At 40.3% G+C, this 24012-nt stretch overlaps 1 long non-coding RNA gene across 1 annotated transcript in view; it reads left to right on the top strand.

Moving 5' to 3' along the window:
- LOC138906405 (uncharacterized) overlaps window positions 1-24012 on the top strand; it is a 43926-nt gene that overhangs the window by 4595 nt on the left and 15319 nt on the right. The window lies entirely within an intron of this gene.

The raw sequence follows: 24012 nt of genomic DNA, 5'->3' as shown, positions 1-24012 counted from the left end.
TAACCTAGTAGTATATTTTGCTTTAAAAAAATCAAAACCTCTAACTATATCGGAGAAAAAAATTGACTGAATCTATGAAGCTTTGTAGATTGTATTATGTTGAAGCTGAATATACAATGCCCTGTTTTATGTGTTTAGCGTCTGAAAAATCATTCTAATTAATTGGGTTGATAATGAGACGAGTTAGAATTGATTTTATTGACTTATATTAGGAGTGTATCACACTAATTGATCCTATTTCCGTTCTTAGACAGCTGGACAGACCTATTTTTAAGGTAACTGTCGTTACTGTATTTATGAATACATGACGCGAATACATGTGAATACAGTCGCGTACAGCTGGACTCCTCTAATTTTAGGCGATTTTTGCTAGTGTATTCATGAATACAGTAGCACGAATACATCGAATACACTACCGTAATAACTAAATAGTAGCTATACAAAGTAATTATGTATATAGTAGCTATAGAAAATTAATATCCACTAAACAATAGTGGTTTCTGAAAATCCCTCTTAAATTAATGGTTGCCCACTCTTTAAAATAACAAGTCGACCCATTTTTTTTCTTAGTTAATTAATCTCAATAAATCAGATTTTTTTTATTAAAATAACTTTACAACTCAATCGCCTTAGTAATTAATTTTAAACGCTAGGCAACTAGTATGCGCGCTTAACCTTTTTTTTCACGGACTCGCTTGCGTAGCATGAGGTTTAACACTTAATAAATTAATCCAATAATCTCAATAACTTAATTAATTTTCTTTTTAATTAATCTCTTGCTATAATCGTGGATTCTCTTGCGTAGCGCGATGGTGGCATTTAATAATTTCCTAAACTAATTTTTCAAGCACAAATATAGTAAATTCTCGAAAGTACTACAAATAATTGATTGTCATGATTTCGGAATCGCTTGCGAGGCGCGATTATAATAAGTTAACTAATTTTGTTTTCAATCACACATTCGCTTGCGTAGCTTGATCATGACACTGTAATATTCTCCAAGTCATTCTTTAGTAATTCTAATAATCAAGCAATAAAAGCGGACATAGAAAAAACATGAAAATCATATAATAAAGTTTGTCCAAAATTAATTCAAGCCAAGTATAAGTCAATGAAAGCGAAGTTGCTAGAACCACGGAACTCGAGGAATGCCTTACACTTTCTCCACGATCAACATAATTCCTTATCCGGACTTTATTTTCTCAAACCAATAATAAAAGAGTCAAACCTTCCTTTGACTAAGGATTCAAATAAAAGGTGACTTGGAACGCCAAAAATCAATTCCAAGTGGCGACTCTGAATACTAAAATAATCCCTATTTCAAAATTGTCACTTTTATTGGAAAGACTCTTAAACCCACAATCCATAACATATGTCTTTTGTGGGGGGAGGGGGGAGGGAGGTAAAAAGGGGTGTGACAGCTCTGGCGACTCCGTTGGGGAACAACCAGAATTCGAACTTGTACATTGACTTTATTTGGCTTTATCATTGGGCCTAATGTGCTACTTGTCCGCTTTTTACCGCTTTGATATTGTTGAACTGTACATATAACCTATCTTCTCACGCAGCCCTCTGAGTCTTCTTGAAATTAAAATTGGGCATTTGCTTGAAATAGCCCGCTTTCTTTGAGATAGCTGAGGTGCTTGCCACTCGGTGGAGGATTTTAGTCACACATATTTTAGGCGGGGAGCACCACCAGCTAAGCCGAAAAGCAATGCTATCGGTACACTGACCCTCCTCGGCTCGAGTTGTCCGCTCGAGTAAGCTAGTCTAGATACCTTCTCCACTAGGATTTAAACCTAGAAGAACAAATCTCATGCCGGATATCCCTAATAAGTTCGCTTTATTTACATCACGTGCATTTGACTTAGCGAAGCTCGGCATAAGGGTCGGGTCCGTATAAGACAGGTATCCTCTTTCAGACCATCATGTTCACTTATGTGCTACTTGCAACATCATTTGGAAGGCTTGCTTGCATTGTTGACCGGCTTTAGAAAATTAATTGAGCGGAATTAAAAACAATTCTCCTAGTTTAGTACAAATAATCCATTTTTACTAAGATTTTGTAGTAGTCTGGTGTGAGGTGTAATAATTAATTTTCATAAAAATCAAAAGAGAAAAATAGTCGGTTTCACTGAACTACGCGAGTTTGATTCTCAATGGATGTGAGATACATAGGCAAACTACATCGGGTTCGGCCCACATTAAAAAAAAAGGCATAAAAATTACGCATGCACATAAAATTTTAGAATAAATAAAAATAAAAATAAAAATTTAAAAAAATGCAATTTTTGGTCACCTTTTACTGTTTTGCCCTCGTATTCAGCCGTTTTGCCAAGACAACCTTAAAATCTTCCTCGGAAGTGCTAAAGGGTCATTTTTGTAAAAATAACTACTTTGTCCATTCTTTTTTGCTTTTTTACCATTTTGCCCTTATGTCCAGCCAATTTGCCGAGACAACCTAAAACCTTCCACGGAACTGCCGAAAGGCTGTTTTTTAAAAATGACTGTTTCGTCTGTTTTTGTCTGCTTTTTACTGTGTTGCCTTTGTATCAGGTCGTTTTGCCGAGACAACCTTAAAATCTTTCTCGGAAGTGCTGAAGGGTCATTTTTTGTAAAATAACTATTTTGTCCCTCTTTTTTTACCTTTTATCATTTTTGCCCTTATGTCCGGCCATTTTGTCGAGGCGGCTTTAAACCTTCTACTAGAGTACCGAAAGGTTGTTTTCGCAAAAATAGCCATCTTATCTAGTTTTGTCCGGCCGTTTTGCCTAGACAACCTTAAATCTTCCTCGAAAGTGCTGAATAGCCATTTTTGTAAAATAGCTACTTTGTCCATCGTTGTTCAACTTTTATCATTTTGCCCTTATGTCCGGCCATTTTTGCCGAGATAACTTTAAACTTTCTACGGAAGTACCAAAAGTCTGGTTTCGCAAAAATAGCCATCTTATCTTATTTTGTCCGGTCATTTTTTCGAGACAACCTTTAACCTTCCACGGAAGTACTCAAGGGATACTTTCATAAAAATGGCCATTTTATCTAATTTTGTCTGGCTATATTTGCCGAGACAACCTTTGAACCTCTCTCAGGAGTACCGAAGGGTGGTTTACCAAAAAATAGCCTTTTATTAATTTTGTCTACTTTTTACCATTTTGTCCCTATGTTTGGCCTTTTTGCCAAGACATCCTTTAAGCCTTCCGTGGAAGTATCAAAGTGCCGTTTTCGTAATAATAGCCATTTTTCCTACTTTTATCATTTCACCTTTTGTGTCTGCTAATTTCAAAGAAAATAATGAAAGCTAGATCGAGTCCTAAATTGGCATTTAAAAAAAAAAATAATCAGAATTTTTATATAGTTTAGGTTGGCCCCCTTTTTATCTTATTCTTAGGTTCACCATGAATTTTCCACAAAGAAGCAGTCAAAAAAGGGTAAGGGATGAGAGACACCTCCTATGTTCTTGATCAGAGATAGGACCCCAAATAGTCTCTGTAATTGGTGGGCTAGTTTTGCTACATGGGAATGAAATCAAGTATTTAAACACCTCAAGTTCCTCACAAACACCATGGTAATTAAGTCTAACATACATTTAATCGAGGCCCTAGTGGGATTTTGGGACCCCGTAAACAATATCTTCAGGTTCAAAGATTCTGAAATGACGCCTACATTGGAAGAATTTGGTGGGTTTACCCGATTGGGAGAGACATTCGTGGGAAAAAACTTGCGGCTCCGAGAAATGTTGGTGTGAACAACTTTTTGAAGAAGTTATGCATCCGTCGAATTCCAATGGTTTGTTTGAATGAAGGTTGGGTTCCGTTGGAATATATCTATGACAGATTTGGGGACGAGAAAGGGTTTGGGAACTTCTCGGGCACAAAATTCGTCAACTATTTGAGTTACGACGCCTGGAGGAGGTTGAGAATCTTCGCGTTCATGATATCATTTCTGGGGATCATGGTCTTTCCAGAGCGTAGTGGGTGCATCAGAATTCGATTGGCTGCAGTAGTCTCAGTTTTGCAAAGTAACGAGGATCATACCATTCTTCCCATGATTCTAGGAGATATTTTCCGAGCTTTGACCCGCTGCCAAGAGGGTAAAGATTACTTCGAGGGATGCAATATTTTGCTGCAGATATGGTTCATAGAGCACCTTTATCATTATCCAATAGTAATAAATTTCAATGACAATTGGCTGAATTACATTGGATGTCACCCAGACAGGGCCGCGAGTTGTAATCTTCCAGAGGGGGTGAGGGCCCGTGGACATTACTTGGTTCATTGAGTGCTGCTAGAATCACTTGGAACTATTATTGGATCCCTTCTTCTAGGGTCATGAGTATGTCGACGTATCGCCCATTCTTCATACCCATGGATTTCAGAGGTTTCCAACCCTACGTACCCCTACGCGTCATGCGCCAGCTAGGGAGAGAGCAAAAGAGGCCCCCGATTGAGGACATGCGTCCGTTCGTGTGGGAATTCAAAAGGGAGGAACTTCCAAGGGAGTCATATGCACAAAAGGTTTGGTCGGTGGTCGATTTTCCGACTTGGACGAGATGGTAGTTGATCATGAACGTGAGGAGGTAAGCCTCGCATACCTTGAGTGGTTTCAAAACTAGGCTATCCCGGACCAAAGTCCAGAAAGATCTATATGGAGTGCATTTGATTGGGAGGAGTAGATCGAGGCCAGAGTTAGTGAAACCGAAAGGGAAGTGGCACAAGAGTTCCAATCCCATATTGGTATTTTACAAGAAGATAAAGGCATTCTAGAGTAGAGGTGGGCGTCAGCCATTGCGGTGAGGTTTGCAAGAGGTTCGGTTCGTTGTTCGATTATTGATTTGGTGTACCGATAACCGAACTAATATAAATTTGGTTGGTTCGGTATTTGAAACTACGGTTCGGTTGGTTTTTGGATTTGTTTGGTTGGTTCTACTTGTTGTTCCTATGATTAAAAGATAACCATATCCTTTGGATGGTTTACATTGATAAAAGAATATATTTTTAAGTTTTGATTTCTGATAGCATAGAGTTTGTATGGGTAGTGTGAACTTTTAAATCAAATGGTCTAATGTCGAACATTTCAGTAACTAAAAACTTTATGCAACGGCATCCTAATTAAAAGTAACTGGATTCATCAGCAAGGAAAGAGAGCATCATCATCACCTTTACACTGCTTCCCGTGAATCAAGGTACCAACACCTATAGTTTGATTTGGATATCTCTAAGAACTCATTTGGCGTCATTTTCTCATGTGCCATGGATTTCCATGGATGAGAGATACTGCTACAACTTGGGGATTTATTTGGTAGCCTCGTGGTCCCTTCCATCGCATGCTCTTTTGAGCAGATCTTTTTATACAACTTCATGACTGACACAGAATCTTGGTAAGAATCATGGAAACCAACTTGGATAACACATCTGTTGGGCGAAAACTTTCACTACAGTTGAAAAAGCGAAGGGCTTTGCAAAGATAAACTTCGATTTTTCGGTTAACCAAAAAATTACAACCGCAAAATCGATCACCGAATCGAACACCAAACTTTAAAAATTTATAAACCGCAATAGACTGAATAAACCAAACCGAATAAACCAAAATTGTCGGTCCAACAGGTTTTTCCGATTTAGCCAGTATTATGCCCACCCCTATACTGGAGACAGCCATGGACATACAACATGCTGATTTCGAGCGGGAAAAGGCTCAGTGGGCATAAGAGAAACGATCACTCAAAGCTCAAATTAGACAGAAAAAAGTGATCACTACCGCTAAACAACTAGAAAGAGAAGCCTAGTTCAAGGTGGTCCGTGTTCATGAGTGCAGAGGTTTTGCTCCATTAATCCAAGAACTGAGGGATCAGATAGGGGGATTTGAGTCAAGCAACGAGTGCCAGATCGTGGAGTTTGAAATAGAAAGACATAACTATCAAAGTATGATCAATTGGTTGGAGGGGGTGTTACTAGAAATTCGGCGCAATGGAGATATGACCTTGGAGCACGAGCATGATGCACTGGATCTAGCTATGACCCGTAGTCAGCAAAATCAAGAGTTGTATTTGGATCAGGAACACATTAAGGGAAAGATCTTTGAGGTAGCCACATATACCTCCCGAGCATGCAGGAGTTGCCAAGGAATCACGCATGAGCAATTTGCAGAAGTATCATTGAACGTCGCTCGTCGCATATCTGAAGACTTAAAGAGGATATACCACAATGTTGGGGGTCAACCGCATGAATAAGTGCCTTGACTATAGTGATGCCGGTGGATTCTACTGCAGAGATCAGAGTCTTCTTTACTTGGCAGTCCACTTTGATTGTTCTTTTGTTGTCTTTAAGTCTATAAGAGTCTTTTGGTATTTGAGTCTTGTTGTTTTACTTTTTTTCTTAAAAATATGTTTGAGTCGAGTCTGGTCTTGTTTAAATATTTTTCTTTATGTAATTTTTGCTTTTTAGTCTTGTATTAAAAAAATGAAAATCAATTAAAAGGTTTTGTTTTAGAAAAATTCTAAAATGAACCAAAACCATTTTTGTTTTTGTAAATATAAGTTATAAAACAAATTGGTCATGTCCCTGATCTATGTAATGATCTAATTCATGCGGTAAAATAATACGTAGGCAACCCCCAAAAGGTTCGATCAAAATATTTTTCAACGACTCTAAAATGAGGCGAGTGAAAAGAAAAACGAAAAAAAAGAGAAGAAAATAAGAGCGTCAGTGTCACACCCCGACCTCGGGGAGCGCGACCGATGCTCAACCAAGATAACCCAGTCGAGCAAGCCTGTTGGATTTCCTTCTACCCAACTCACCCATAAACAAAGATAATATAATTTTCATTAATTAAGTCTCCATTAGTTACTTCATTTATAAGTCCCCAAAATAATACATTTTGCAACCATAGTTTTATAGTGGAAGCATGAGATACAATTACGACATCTTTAGTTTAACTTTCCCACACTAATACACAACCCACATTATGTCTACGGAGCTTCTAATAGATATAAAAGAGTACAATGATGGTTCCGGCAACAAGGCTCCGGCTATACCTCAAAACATAATACACATGGAACAAAAAATGCACAACCCCGGAATGAAGTGGGGCTCACCAAGTCAGCTGGAAAAAGTGTACCGCTATCACTGGTCAATGCCTCCCGATGTGGAACCACTTGCATCTATTAAAGATGCAACGCCTCCGGCAAAAGGGACGTTAGTACATGTCGAATAGTACTAGTATGAAAATCAAAACATCTATTCAAGGACTTGGAAATACAACATGAATATGATGAATCATGGTAACAATAATAGGGCTCACATAGCCATACAAGTAAAAACAGATGTTATTAAGAACTTCCCATAACATTATAAATTTCAAGTCGGGGATCCTCTACAGCCATCCTTACACAAAGCAGCCTTGCCGCCTCACCCCAAGGTATGCGGGTGGAGGTGCAATCACAATACTACACAAAGCTGCCCCGCCTCCTCACCCCAATGTATGCGGGTGGAGGTATACTCACAATACCATAACTTTACACAAAGCGGCCCCGCCGCCTCACCCCAATATGTGTGCGGGTGGTGGTGTAACAATAATACCAAAATCCTATACAAAGCGGCCCTGTCGCCTCACTCCAATATATATGCGGGTGGAGATGTAATCCCAATCACAATCTCAACACAATTTGGCATAATAACTTTCATTTGAAACACGACTTGAAGTTATAACATGAAGATACACAATCCATACTTTGAACACATCCTCAATTAGTAGCACAACATAATAAGAGCATTTGAAACATGTATTGGACATATATCTTTGCCACAAAGCTTATTCGGAACAATCGATTTATGATGATCAACTCGGAACTTACAAGGGTAATGTGGGGTTCAATTCTAAGAGAAGAGTTTAGCCAATATACCTTGCTTTGAGCTTCCTTAAATTACTACAATGTTCCGAAAACTTAGCAAACTCAATCTATTTAGAAACATAACAAAATTAAACCATAATTAGGAAGATATTCGTGGGTTCACCTTATTTGAGAATTTTATCAAACACTAGGTGTGCATCATGATTTCAATATTCTTCTATGGTGGATTCCTTCATCCCACAACCCAATCGTTACTCATTTGAGCTCAACAACTTTCCCATACATCTTGTTGGTACATGCGTGTATAATAATACTCTCTCAGATAATAATCACACTCCCTATTACCAAAAATCCGTAATTGAAGAATTGTGGAAAGAAATTATTACCTTTTAGAAGCCCTAACAAGTTCCTCTTGATGAGATTTCAAGGCTTGACTCAAGTTGAGTAGTGAAATCCTTATCCCTCCCTTTCCGCTCTCTAGAATAGCTCTCTCCTCTCTTTAAAATAACAGGTAATCCCCCATAAATGAACCCTTAGGCTAGATAAATGAAATGGGAGTTGGGTTATAAAATTAGAAAAATGAAGCCCCGACGCTGATCTGCGGTCGCATATGCGACCACATAACACTTCTGCGGTTCGCAAATCGACCGCACAATTGGTGCTCCATGTTGATACCCAATTTTGCCTTAATAAACAAATAAGCTAGTGTTGATACCCAATTTTGCTCTCATATTTTTCAAAATATATATATACCTTCAAAATAGCATATTTGCATCATTATTTAGTATACAAACCTATACAAGCATTTTCTATAATATTTCATAATTGTTAGAGCTTTAGATTAATTTTTCCTTGTATTTAAATTATCCTTTTAAATTATTTTGTGATGACTTAGTTACCTAAAATAATTATTTTTGCACCTATGATATATGTTTCAAATATTGTGTTTCATTCCATATAATTATAGTAGCATTTTCAAGCAATTTAACTAATTTTGTAATAATGGCCTATATTCATACATAAGGGCTCTTTATTTTATATTATTTATGTCAAAATAGTATATTTTATATTTTTATAATACTAAGTTATTATTTTAAGCATTTCAGTGCATAAATAATATTTTTATTTATTTATTAAGCATTTTTTATAAATCATTTTGATAAAATTTTGGGTATTTAAATAATAGCCCATTCTAACCAATTTTGGACCACATTGGTGGCCCAAAACTACCCAAACCTTAGCCCAGTCCATCCCAGCCCAAAGCCAAACGACCCTTAGTCTCAAACCCGGATGGAACCCGTCTCAAATAACCCGCCTTGTTTCCCTTTGTGATCCTGGACGATGATCTCAAATGATCAACGACCCATAATTAACCTACCCGTTTTATATTACCCCTCACCCTCTAACCCTAATTCCCGTTTCCCTAAAGACCGCCGCCCTGTTTCCCTCCATCTGTGTTCTCTTCTCCTCTCAAACCCTAGCAGTCGCCTCTTCTAAATCTCCCAACTCCAGCTCTAATATGGAATCTCTCCACAATTTGCCTACCATATCTACTCCATCTCCGTGTTACTTACATGATCTTTGGTATCACTTAGTACTTGCCTAATTTTGGCAAGTACTAGGCCCAAATCAGGTGAAAAACGACTTCAATCTTCAAGATCTAGACGTTATTCCGTCTATATACATTCATGGCAAGGCGATATGAAGCCGGTTCACCGAAACCTTTGGTCGATTCCTTGATTTATGCCGAATTAGGGTTCAGAATTTTATACTTTTCCTTTTACCCGTTCTATTAGTGATTGCATGTGATAGTTTCTTTCCTTATTTGCGCTTGATTGACTATTTTCCATGTTTGTTCGTTCAATTCCTACTACTATATAAATCCCTCCACATTCCCCTTTAAGACAGATTCTTTTACCCGGATTCACTAAAAATTGAAGCTATTACTCTATTGTTCTCTCTTTTTCTCTTGTTCTATACTCTGATTCTTGGCCGACTGAAAGCCAGTGCCATTAAATGACCTCTTCCAGTGCAAGCACTGCTCAGAGCCCATTCTCGAGGCTCTTGTGAACTTTGAAGCATCAGAGATCTGGGGTTCTTGCTATTACACTCTTTATTACTCTTTTGATTTTGCTACTAGTTAGTGCTTTTAACCCTCGCAATGTTAAATTTCTTTCCTTCTGCATGCCTATATGAGTTTGAATTACATAATCATGATTTAATTGCTAGTCCCTAATATCTCACTACTGTTATAATGCTCAATACTCTTTGTCATTTTGTGTTAGTTGAACGCATGGGATAGTTTACTGCTTTGTCCTTAGTTTGTATTAGGCTAATCTGTAATCTTCACTACGGTTTGCACTTCTATGTTGATCCTTTGTTTTTCTGGAATGAGTTCAGTACCTCTAGCATCTGAATATGTTCAGTTTTGAGTTTCAATGCAAGTCCATTTTGATATGAATCTGACTACTGTGACCATATGATGCTAGTTACAACGTTTCTGCATATTTTGTTTTTGATACCACCCTAACTCTATGGAAGCCACCCCCAATTGAATGAATCCTTTAGTGCTAAGCCATGTGTCTACTTGACTGCTCTTTGTGTATTAGTCCCAACTATATGGAATACTGCATCAAAGTTTGCTCTAAATATATTTCCTTGCTATCCTGATTTTAAGATAAATACTCCTTTTTTTTATCAACTATGACCTTGCTTCTATGCTAATATGTTTTCCCAGTATGCCTTTGGCTCATTTGCTACCCTATCCTTTTAGTAAACATCACAATGTGTCCCCCTATTAGGTCTACATACTGATTAACATGGTACTAGGATGTATACTTAACTTAATTTGGATCTTTAGGTCTCAACTAGTTTGACTTCATGTATCTGTACATGACAATCTATGCATGCCTGTAAACCTGTTCTTCCCCTAATTCTTTCAATATGAGGTTATCTATGTAGTACTTTGCTATGTGTGAAATCCTGCTGAACCTACTAGCATGCTTGACTAGTTGCTCTGTATGCTCAACTTAGTGTATTACTTGATTTATGTCCCTCTATCACTATCCACTCTCCTTACTTGCTACTCATGATATTCTGAATTCGCATTCTTAGCTGGCTGAAAGCCAAGACTATCTAGGTTCTATTGTTGGCCTCCCTAATGTGAGCACTACTCAAGGTCCAATTGAGACCCTTGTGAACTCTGACACACTAGGGCTTGGTCCTTAGTCACTCCCTCAATCTCAAACCGTTCCTATTCACTATAATTAGCCTTGTTATGTGATGTGTACTTGAATTGGCTGATTTAAATGGTACAACACTTGGTGCCATGGTTGAGTAAACTGGTTTTAGACTCCTCTATAGATCCCTGAGTCGTGTATTGAATATGGCTCTTTATTGAAGGCCTGGGTATACTGTGTAAGAGCTATTGAAGGCCCAGGCAATGTTGGGTATTTATTAGGCCTATTGTGGGCCTCTTATCATTGTTATGTAACACTGCCACTTTTACTCATTATTGGGCCTGTAATAACCTTTGTATAAACAATTGGGGTGTTAGTAAAAAGGAAATGGGTAAAATTCAATATGCAAGATGGGTAGATGACATGCCTATAAGACTTGATAATGTGTTTGCCATATGTTATGTTCAATTGCATGAGCATTGTAGAGATCATGACATTAGGAGAAGCACACACACACTACTTGTTTACCATAACAAATGAGTTCAAATTCTATGTCAACTGCTACACGTTTATAGGCAGCATGCCTATAGGAAGTGAGCACCCCTTCAACTTGCATGATTACTTTCGAATATATTAGAAACCTGCCTATAGGAACATATGAATTTTCCTTCAATTCGCTTCAGTTATTCACTAGAAATTATGCCTATAGGATTTTTGATCACTTCATTTGCTATTGTACCACATTCATCATTAGAAATCTTGTTTATGGGACTAAGTATAAATAAAACAAGCTCTGAGTACTATGCATTAAAGATCCTGCATATAGGAAATAATTGCTCGTTATAATTGGTTAATGCTAGACCATTCACACACTGCTTCATACACGTCGTATGAATAATTTTGGGACTCTTTCCCTAGAAGATTCTGTTGTACCCAACCGCGTAGATCACTTAGGCATCGCTTATATAGGATTGGTAACTTAAAACTCTCAACAATTAACTTATGATACCCGCATGATTCTATCTATAAGCTATATCCTGCATCCAAAATTACTTGCATGCTTTGATCGCCTAGAAAGCATGTCTATAGGATTCTGCAAATTCCTGATTGGCATATGTGTTTGCGTGCATTTACTGCTTAAGTGCGGAGGCAAACTCGAGCCCCCTTTATTGCCATCTTTGAAGTCCAATGTGTTTTGTATGTCGCCTAGTTTATCATTTTAAGCAGCTTAAGTTTAAGTCTAGAACCACCCTAAAGAGAGGTCCAATTCCCTCCTGAACCATAGGTATGTGACTGGTAGTGCACGCATAAGGTACGACTTACAATTGAATTAGTGCGCTTTAGGTAACAACTTTAACATAGTAATCGGGTAGCAGGAGATGATAGTCTGTGCCCGCTGAATAATGCGAGTAACACCCCATCTTAAGGGAGTTACGAAATATTATTTATGTTGCACGGAGTAATCCTTTAGGTTAAAAAACTTAGGTCCCCCTCCTCTTTGTATATTGTTATTAGATCTAAATAGTTGTATCCCTATACTCGCACTAAGATCTGATGTTGTAATAAAGTTCTTTGACTTCTGAATTACCTTTGTTTATTTGATCACTTAGCATAATCGTAATCCACATAATCTTAAGTTCGGTCGGGACCCAAAGTTGTGGACCTCGAGGAGTGCCTAACACCTTCTCTTTGAGGTAACTTGAGCCCTTACCCGATCTTTGGTGACGTTGATTAGTAAAATAGAGTCATTTTTATAATAGGTGCCCTAACGCACCTTAAACCATTAGGTGGCGACTCTCCTCTTTTAATACATCCTTAAAAGAGTTGTCACATGTCGAAACCCAATTTTGCGAGAAAACGGGGCACGACACTCCAAAATTGGGACATTAGGGTTGGGTCTGTGACAGTTCTGCGGCCCGCAAACATGTTCTGTGGTCGCATAATACACCTCAGACTTGTTTTGCGGTCGCATAATGAGCCACAAAACTTCCCTCCGATAATCTCCATGTTGCTCTTGTGATTAGTGTGTGGCCCGCAAAACTATTTTACGGTCGCATAATTGACCACAAAATGTCATCCAAAATTTGCCCAGTTTTTTGCTTCACTCTACGGCTCGCAGAGTGATTCTGCGACCATTCTATGGCTCGCAAAGTGATTCTGCGGCCGCATTGTGGGATACAAAAATGCTCTATTCTGCCAATAGTTTTCTTCAACTCCCCAACTCACTGTTCAACCCAAAATGTCTGTCTCCACAATCATTAACACATAAGTCTACCTCGGCACCACGAAATTTCTGGTGTTAGGTAAAATTTTACATGGCCTTACATCCTCCCTCACTTAAGATCATTCGTCCTCAAATGAGGGTCTAAGTTAACCTCTAGCATCCAATGTGACTCAGCTGCTACACCATGCACCAGTAGTTCCAAATTTTTCTAACTCTCTAAATTTCCAAAAAAATTGCCAGAGTCTCCCATGTAATTGGGCCTATCCACCTGCCAGAGAACCCCAGAAACAGATCCTAATAACATATACATAATCCAATGACGTAACATAACACAAAACAATACCAACCGTAGGCTCATAGGCAACAAGAACACCATTTAACATCAACTATACAAGTGATACATAATTCACAGGCAACAATTTCATAGATACAATTATATAGCTATTCAAACAAATGAGGGTACTTCTTCTTCATTTCTTCCTTGGCCTCCCAAGTAGCCTCTTCAACCTGTTCGTTTCTCCATAGCACTATCACGGAGGCAATCTCTTTATTTCTTAGCTTTCGTACTTACCTATCAAGAATGGCAACTGGAATCTCTTCATAGGTCAGTTTTTCATTAACCTCAATAGTCTCAACTGGCACCATCAGCGACAGATCTCCAACTACCTTCTTCAACAAAGACACATGGAATACCGGGTGCACTAATGACATCTCAGGTGGTAACTCAAGCTTGTACGCCACCTGACCAATTCTCTAAATGATCCTATACGGTCTGACATACCTCGAACTCAATTTGCCTTTCTTACCAAACTGCATTATGCCTTTCATGGGGGAAACCTTCAAGCATACCCAATCATCTTCTTTGAACTCCAAATCCCTATGACGCATACCTAATAGGACTTTTGATGACTTTGGGCAGTTTTCAACCGTTTTGTAATGATCTTAACCTTCTCCAAATCCTGATGCACAAGGTCTAGCCCTATCAATTCTGCTTCCCTAATCTCGAACCACCCAATGAGAGATCTACATCTCCTACCATATAAAGCCTCGAACGGTGCCATCTGGATACTAGCATGATAACTGTTATTGTAGGCAAATTCTATGAGTGGTAAATGATCATCCCATCTACCCTTAAAGTCAAGAATACAAGCGCGCAACATATCCTCAAGCATCTGAATAGTCCGATATGCTTGCCCGTCAGTATGCGAGTGAAAGGTTGTAATAAGATTCACCTGAGTACCCAAACCTTGCTGAAACTTCTTCCAAAAATTACACGTGAACTGTGCCCCCCGATTTGAGATAATTGAAATTGGAGTGCCATGCAACCTGACTATTTTCTTGATATACAACTGAGCATACTATTCTGCTGTGTCGATAGCCTTAACAGGTAAAAAGTGTGTTGATTTTGTGAGTCGGTCCACAATTACCCAAATCGAGTCGAACTTGTGAGGAGTGCGAGGTAGTCCTACCACAAAGTCCATATTTATCATCTCCCACTTCCACATTGGGATTTCTATGTTCTGTGCCAACCCACCCGACCTTTGGTATTCGGCATTCACTTGTTGACAATTTGGACATCTTGCCACAAAGTTCGATACATTCCTCTTCATATCATTCTACCAGTAGACTTCCTTAAGATCATGATACATCTTTGTGGAGCCCGGGTGCATGAAATACCTAGAAGTGTGAGCCTCGGTCATGATTCTTTCCTGGAGACCATCCATATTTGAAACATATAGTCACCCTTGGTACCTTAGTGTACCATCATCCATGCCAAGAGAAAAGGCCATGGTCTTATGTTTATAAATTCCCTTCTTCAATTGTACCAACAACGGGTCATTGTATTGCATTTTCTTGACTTCCACAACAAGCGATGATTCAGCCCTATTTTGCACAATCACTCCTCCTTCAGTAGAATCCGCAAGACGAACTCCCAAACTAGAAAACCGATGAACGTCCTTAGACAACGGCCTTTGATATGCCTCCAAGTGAGCCAAACTGCCCATAGATTTCCGGCTAAGAGCATCCGCTACAACATTAGCCTTCCCGGGATGATACATAATATCGATGTCGTAATCCTTGAGTAATTTAAGCCACATTCTCTGCCTCAGATTCAACTCCTTCTGTTTGAAAATGTATTGAAGGCTCTTGTGGTCCGTGAATATATCCACATGGACTCCATACAAATAATGACACCAAATCTTCAATGCAAAGACCACCGCTGCAATCTCTAAATCATGTGTTGGATAGTTCTTTTTATGATTCTTGAGTTGCTTAGAAGCATTAGCTATCACCTTTCCATGTTGCATTAATACACACCCAAGTCCGATTCTTGAAGCATCGCAATATACCACAAACCCATTTGTACCCTATGGTAGGGTTAACACTGGTGTCGTGGTCAACCTCAATATCAACTGTTGAAAGCTCCTTTCACAAGCATCTAACCATTGGAACCTAACCGTCTTCTGTGTCAATTTAGTCAACGGAGAGGCAAAGGTAGAGAATCCCTCCACAAACTTTCCGTAATACCCAGCTAAGCCTAAGAAACTACGAATATCTGTTGGGGTAGTAGGTCTACGCCAATTTCTCACCGCTGAAATCTTCTTAGGATCAAACTTAATTCCTTCTCTGTAGACGACATGACCCAAGAGTATAACAGATTCAAGCCAAAATTCACATTTCAAAAATTTTGCATACAATTTGTGTTGATATACTGTCAGTAGAACTGTCTTGAGATGATCAGCATGGTCCTCTCAACCTCGTGAGTGAATATACCAGAATATCATCAATGAAAACTATCACAAAAGAGTTAAGAAAAGGCTTGAAGACTCGATTCATCAGGTCCATGAAAGTTTTTGGGGCATTTGTTAGCCCAAAAGGCATTACTAGAAATTTAAAGTGCCCATACCGGGTCCTGAAAGTTGTTCTCGGAATATCCTTCTACCTGATCTTCAATTGGTGATACTCGGATCTAAAATCAATCTTGGAGAAATACTTAGCATCCTGTAATTGGTTAAACAAATCATTTATCCTTGGCAGTGGGTACTTATTTTTGATTGTAACCTTGTTGAGCTGTCGATAGTCAATACACATCCTTAGCGACCCATCCTTCTTTCTTACAAATAGTACTAGTGCGCGCCAAGTAGACACACTCGACCGTATGAAACCCTTTTTTAACAAATCTTTCAATTGCTCCTTTAGCTCTTTCAATTCTGCTAGTGCCATTCTGTAGGGTGGAATAGATATAGGTTGCGTGCTCGGCATCACATGAATTCCGAAATCAATCTCCCTGTATGGTGGGACCCCAGGGACCTCATCCGGAAAGACCTCGAGAAATTCATTCACAACAGGCACATACTCAAGTGTAGGTGCCTCAACATCGGTGTCCGTAACCTGGACCAAATGGTATATACACCACTTGTTAATCATCTTCGTGGCCTTAAGGTAATAAATAAACCTACCCTTCGGCACCACTCCTCCCCCTTCCATTCAATCACTGACTCATTTTGAAATTCAAACCTAATGGTTCTAGTTCGATAGTCAAGCTTAGCGAAACATGAATAAAGCCAATCCATCCCCATTAATACATCAAAATTGACCATCCCCAATTCGATAAGGTCGGCCATGGTGTCTCGACCACGCACCATGACAACACAATCCCTATAAACCCGCACAGCCACAATAGACTCACCAACCAAAGTAGAAACAGAGAACAACTCATGGAGCTGTTCCGGTTCTATCCCAAATTCCATAGCAACCTAGGGAGTGACATATGATAACGTGGAACCGGGATCAATAAGAGCATACACATCATGAGATTGGATAGTCAATATACATATGACAACATCTGGAGAAGCCTCTGAATCCCGACACCTCAGCATAGCATAAAATTTGCTAAGTTCTCCCGAATTCTGTGCACCACCCCTAGCTGCACCACACCCTGTAGGTGATGGGGTGCCTCGAGATGGAGGAGGTGCTATGGATGTAGTAGCTGTAGAACTAGCTGGCTGCGCTGCACCTCTACCCATGATCCGGCGGGACAAGCGGAAATCCCTCTAAATGTGACCCCTTAAACCGCACTCGTAGCATATATGTAGGTCCATGAAATAGACCCCAAAGTGCATCCTCCCACACTTAGGGCATGTGGGCCTCCGCTGCTGTTGGAATCTCCCTCCAGGCCGACCCTGCTGGTGGGGTCCCTTGTTGCCCTGACTGGGCCCGGATGGTGGTGCACTCATCGAAGAATGAACGAATGACTGAGATGGCTTTGATGACCCTCCCTTAAATATCGACCTACCACCACCAGAAGAACCGCCCAAGTTGCCCCTGGTTCGGTCCTTGCTGCTACCCTCACGCTCCATTCTATTTTTTAGTTTACGGTTCTCTGTAGCTTGAGAAAATGCCACCATCTTCCCATAGTTCATATCAGAATTCAAGGCAGCAGTAGCGAGCTCATTAATAACCAAGGGGCTAAGGCCCTGCACAAATCGGTGCACTCTAGCCTCCATAATTGGCAACATGTGAATAGCATACTTGGACAGGTGTGAAAATTCCATATGGTACTCCTACACACTCATTCTACCCTACTTCAGTCTCTCAAACTCAGCAGCACGGGGCGCCTTAGTCTCGGCAGGTAAGAAATGATCCATAAAGGCATTGGTGAACTCAGTCCACCTCACCGGAGGGCTCCCCTCCTCACGGGACTCCTCTCACATCTCAAACCAAGAATAGGCCACCCATTTCAGGCGGTAGGAGGCCAACTTCACTCCCTCCATCTCAGTAGCACGCATAACTCGGAGAGTCTTGTGTATCTCATCAATGAATTCTTGGGGGTCCTCCTCGGGATCAGTACATGTGAACACTGGAGGATCCAATTGGAGAAATATGTTCACCTTGGAAATCCCTTGGCTGACTAGAAGAATTAGGTGTAACATTTGATCTCTGGGCCTGGGAGGTCACTATCTGAGCCAACATCTGTATGGCTACCCTAAGATCCCCATCAGAAAAAGTGGGAACAGAAGCTAGAGCTGGAGCTGGAACTAGAATATCAGTTGGAGGGACAGTTGCACCCTCAGTAGGTGTAGGAACTGGTGCAGTTTGAGCATGAATAGTAGATTCAGCCGGTGTAGTAATTGGGGGAATATTCTCACCCCTCGGGTGCTCACCCGCATCATCACATATCGAATCAACTGCCACTCCTGGGGTGACATTGTCTCCTTGACCAGTTCTTGCCTTTTTTCTATGCGTCATGTGCTAAAAGTTAGAGTAAAGCACGAGTTAAAGGAGGAACAATCTTACAATAAACTTTATCGCACGATCGAGAACATCAAAGAAGGGTATTATTCCTAAGTGCCCAAGTAGCCTCCTAATTATAGATGTGGTTGGCAACACACTGATAATAAGGACTCTACTAGATACGACTCCGAGAAATCCTAGGACACTTTTAAAACCTTAGGCTCTGATACCAAGTTTGTCATGCCGCGACCTCGGGGAGCGCGACCGACACTCAACCGAGATAACCCATCCGAGCAAGCCTGCTAGATTTCCTTCCACCCAACTCACCCATAAACAAAGAGAATATAATCTTCATTAATTAATACCACGACAGTTCATGAACAATACTAGTTCTATCACCATTAGTTACTTCATTTATAAGTCTCCAAAATAATACATTTCACAACCATAGTTTTACAGTGGAAGCATGATATATAATTACGACATCTTTAGTTTAACTTTCCCACACTAATACATAACTCACACTATATCTACGGAGCCTCTAATAGATATAAAAGAGTACAATGATGGTGCCGAAAATAAAGCTCCGGCTATACCTCAAAATATAATACACACAGAACAAAAGATGCACAATCCCAGAATGAAGAGGGGCTTACCAAATCAGCTGGGAAAAAGTGTACCGCTATCACTGGTCAATGCCTCCCGTTGTGGAACCACCTGCATCCATTAAAGATGCAGCGCCCCCAGAAAAAGGGACGTTAGTACATGTCGAATAGTACTAGTATGAAAACCAAAACATCTATTCAAGGAATTGGAAATACAACATGAATATGATGAATCATGGTAACAATAACAAGGCTTAGATAGCCATACAAGTCAAAACAAATGTTATTAAGAACTTTCCATAACACTATAAATTTCAAGTCGGGGATCCTCTATAGCCATCCTTACACAAAGCGGCCTTGCCACCTCACCACAAGGTATGCGGGTGGAGGTACAATCACAATACTACACAAAGCGCCCCCGCCGCCTAACCCTAACGTTTGCGGGTGGAGGTGTACTCATAATACCACAACTCTGCACAAAGTGGCCTCGCCGCCTCACCCCAATGTGTGTGCGGGTGGTGTTGTAACAACAATACCAAAATCCTACACAAAGCGGCCTTTCTTCCTCACCCCAATATATATATATATATATATATATATATATATATATATATATGCGGGTGGAGGTGTAATCCCAATCACAATCTTAACACAATTTGGCATAATAACTTTTATTTGAAACACGACTTGTAGTTATAACATGAAGACACACAATCCATACTTTGAACACATCCTCAATTAGTAGCACAACATAATAAGAGCATTTGAAATACGTATTGAATATATATCTTTGCCACAAAGCTTATTCGGAATAATTGATTTATGATGATCAACTCGGAACTTACAAGGGTAATGCGGGGTTCAATTCTAAGAGAAGAGTTTAGCCAATATACCTTGCTTTGAGCTTCCTTAAATTACTACAATGTTTCGAAAACTCTAGCAAACGCAATCTATTTAGAAACATAACAAAATTGAACCATAATTAGGAAGATATTTGTGGGTTCACCTCATTTAAGCATTTTATCAAACACTAGGTGTGCATCATGATTTCAATGTTCTTCTATGGTGGATTCCTTGATCCCACAACCCAATCGTTACCTATTTGAGCTCAACAACCTTCCCATATATCTCGTTGGTACATGCATGTATAATAATACTCACTCATACAAGAATCACACTCCCTATTATCCAAAATCCAAATTTGAAGAATTGGGGAAAGCATTTCTTGCCTTTTAGAAGCCCTAACAAGTTCCTCTTGATGATATTTCAAGGCTTGACTCAAGTTGAGTAGTGAAATCTTTATCCCTCCCTTTCCTCTCTCTAGAATAACTCTCTTATCTCTCTAAAACATCCGGTAATACCCCAAAAATAAACCCATAGGCTAGATAAATGAAATGGTGGTCGGGTTATAAAATTAGAAAAATGAAGCCCCGACGCAGATCTGCAGTCGCATATGCGACCGCATAACACTTCTGCGGTCCACAAATCGACCGCACAATTGATGCTCCAAAACTGGGACCTTCGGGTTGGGTCTGTGGCAGTTCTGCAGCCCGCAGAACTTCCCTCCGTAAAATTTCCATGCTAGTTCTGCGATTGGTGTGCGGCCCGTGAAACTATTTTGCGGTCGCATAATTGACCTCAAAATGTCATCCAAAATTCACCCAGTTTTCTGCTTCACTCTGCGACCATTTTGCGGCCGCATTGTGGGCCGCATAAATGCTCTATTCTACCAAAAGTTTTCTTCAACTCCCCAACGCACTGTTCAACACAAAATGTCCGTCTCTACAATCATTAACACATAAGTCTACCTCGGCACCATGAAATCTCGGGTTTTAGGTAAAATTTTACGGGGCCTTACAATCAGTAAGCAGCAACCTTATAAGCCAGAATGAAACATGAAGCCTTCCAAAAATATGTTACAGAGTGTGATAATTTTAGGAGCATAACATATTTACATGTGATTCGTATTTATAAAATGCTTAACCCTAACATGTGTGTTGCCTCTTATATAGTAAGCTTAAGGTGGTTGGTTTGTGGTGAAACTGGCAATACATCATTACTTCACCAGATCTAAGGGAAAGGTAGCAATGGCTAAAAATGATGAAATCGAGTTGGTTAGTGATGACCCCCAGGGTCAGCCAGTTGAGCAAGAGTCAGAGGAAGTAAGAAGATTGAAACAACAACTGTCTGATGTGTATCAGGCTTGGGTCTCCGGTCAGCCTCTGCCTCAGGGTCCCTCGGAAGGAACTTCCATCGTACCCCTATCTACTCAACCACCGCTCCATGCAACGAGCGATCGCTTTCTACCACCAGGGTATGTGCCAAACTACAGCTTCCATGGCGTCCCTGGTACCTCTAATGTGCGACCTCCAGTCGCACCAGTCAAGATCAACCCTCTCGTCGTGTCTGGTGCGCTGGCATATACAATCCCGCCACTACCTCCTGTAACGAGGCCAAACAACGAGCCACCATCTCATTCTTATGTTGGCCAATACTACTCTCCAAATATGGCTTTCACCGTCTCAGCTCCATACAATCAGACTCCTCAGTACGAGTCACTAGTGGAAACTGAAAAGGTTGCCAAGATAGGTGAGCCAGATGGGATGGACAGAAAAATGAAAAGTCTCGAACAGAACATAAAGAATATACAAGGACTAGGTGGTCCCAAAAGTGTTTCATTCAGTGATCTATGCATGTTCCCTCACATCCATTTTCCACCAAGGTTCAAGACCCCAAAATTTGAGAAATATGATGGACACTGTGACCCTATCGCCCACTTGAAAAGGTACTGCAACCAGCTGAGGGGTGCAGGAGGAAAAAAATAGTTGCTGATGGCTTATTTTGGGGAAAGTCTTGTGGGGTAGCCTCCGAATGGTTCATTGACCAAGATATCTCTCACTGGTATATCTGGGACGACATGGCCTAGACCTTCATCAAATAATTCTAGTACAACAATGATATTGCACCAGATCGCAATTCCCAATCCAATATGAAGAAAAAGCTGACTGAAAGCTTTAGGGATTATACCATCAAGTGGAGGGAGCAAGTGGCTAGAGTTAAGCCACCCATGGATAACCACGAGTTGATCATTGTTTTTTTAGAGGCTCAAGAGCCTGATTACTTTCATAACATGATGTCCGCGATGGGTAGACCTTTTGAAGAAGCAATCCAAATAGGGGAGATGGTCGAAAATGGCCTAAAAACTGGCAGAATTGTAAGTCAAGCTGCTCTCAAAGCCACCACCCAAGCAATCCAAAATGGGTCGGGAAGTTTGGCAAATAGAAAGAAGAGAGATGAAGGTCCATGATGACCTTGGGATCCAGGGAAGTTCAAAGAGGGGCATCACACCTTTATGTGCAAGTACAACACGGGCAATCCAACTACCCTCAACATTATTATCCCCCACTAATTCCTCAATACTCTATGGGACCACCACAGTATACAGTGTTTAATGCTCAATCCTATAATCAACCTCCCAATCAACAGGTACATGCACCAGCTCCAAGGATCGCCCAACCTTAGCAGCAAAATTTTTGAGCACCCTACAATTCTCGTCCCACACGGGATTACGGTCGAGAGTAGAGGCCGGTGGAAAAATTCACTCCATTGGCTGAATCATACACGAGTATGTTCTAGAAGTTGAAGCAGATGGGTGTGATTGAACCCATCGCTCCCCACCATATGCATCCTGATTCACATGGATTTCAAGCAAATGTTAGATGTGAATATCATTCAGGTACCCGGGGAATAGCACTGATGATTGTTGGACTCTAAAAAGATCCATAGAAAGACGCATTGTTTAAAAACATATTGTAGTGACAAATGGCGAGGATCCTCCTAATGTGACAAATAACTCATTGCCAGCACACAATGATGTTCATTTTGTGTGAATGATTGACCGAGATCAAGAATACAAGCTAGTTGGTGGAGCAGAATGGGCAGTGGGAACGATTCAAGAGGGAACCAAACTGGAAGTAAGTCCAGGCCGAGATGCGTCGTTGATTGTGAAAGGCGCTCAAATCTTAGAGAAGGCAACTTTATTTTTCCAAAAATCTCGAGAATGGAAGTCCGATCTAGTGTTCCAAGCCCAAAGTTGTATGTCCTGGGGGGCCACCCCATCGTGAGGCAGAAACAAGGTGATACAAAAGGTATAACAGAGCCGATCCTAATCAAACCCGCCATGCAACCCCGTGTGACAAACACAAAAACCATTCCTTGGAACTATAACAAAACTGTGGTGACCTACAAATGCAAGGAAATAAGTGAGGGAAACTATGAGTTTGACTCGATCAAGGAGGTGTTACTCTCCAGAAGAGTTGAGGAAGTCTAAGCAAATCAGAGAAAGCCAAATGTCAATAAAGAAACCAGTCACTCAAGAATAGGCGGAAGAGTTTTTGAAAAAGATGAAGGTCCAGGATTACTCAATCATTGACCAGTTGAGAAAGACTCCTGCCTAAATCTCTCTACTATCTTTGCTCATTCCATCAAAAGAGCATGCCCGTGTACTAATCAAGATCCTGAACGAGGCACATGTCTCAGAGAAAACTACAGTGAATCAGTTAGAGAAGATGGCCAATGGGTTTTTTGAGGTGAATAGAATCACCTTTACTGATGATGAAATCCCCGAAGAAGGAGCCGGGCATAATAGGGCTTTACAACTGACTGTCAAATGTGAGGGGCACTACGTAAAGTGAGTCATGGTTGATGGAGGCTCGAGCGTATATGTATGTCCTTTCTCCACCTTGCAAAGCATAAAGATCAATACAGACAGAATTCGACCCAGCAATGTCCGCATCCTAGATTTTGATGGATCAACGAGGGATACCATTGGGGAGATCCACCTCACCATGACAATTGGGCCAGTTGATTTTGAAATTGTCTTCCAGGTAGTGGACATAGATACATTTTATAACTTTCTTCTTG

The sequence above is a fragment of the Nicotiana tomentosiformis genome, chromosome 2 (assembly GCF_000390325.3).
Source record: "Nicotiana tomentosiformis chromosome 2, ASM39032v3, whole genome shotgun sequence".
Classification (NCBI taxonomy): Eukaryota; Viridiplantae; Streptophyta; class Magnoliopsida; order Solanales; family Solanaceae; genus Nicotiana; species Nicotiana tomentosiformis.
Note: the sequence above shows the minus strand (reverse complement) of the source record. Positions and strands in the feature narration are given on the sequence as shown.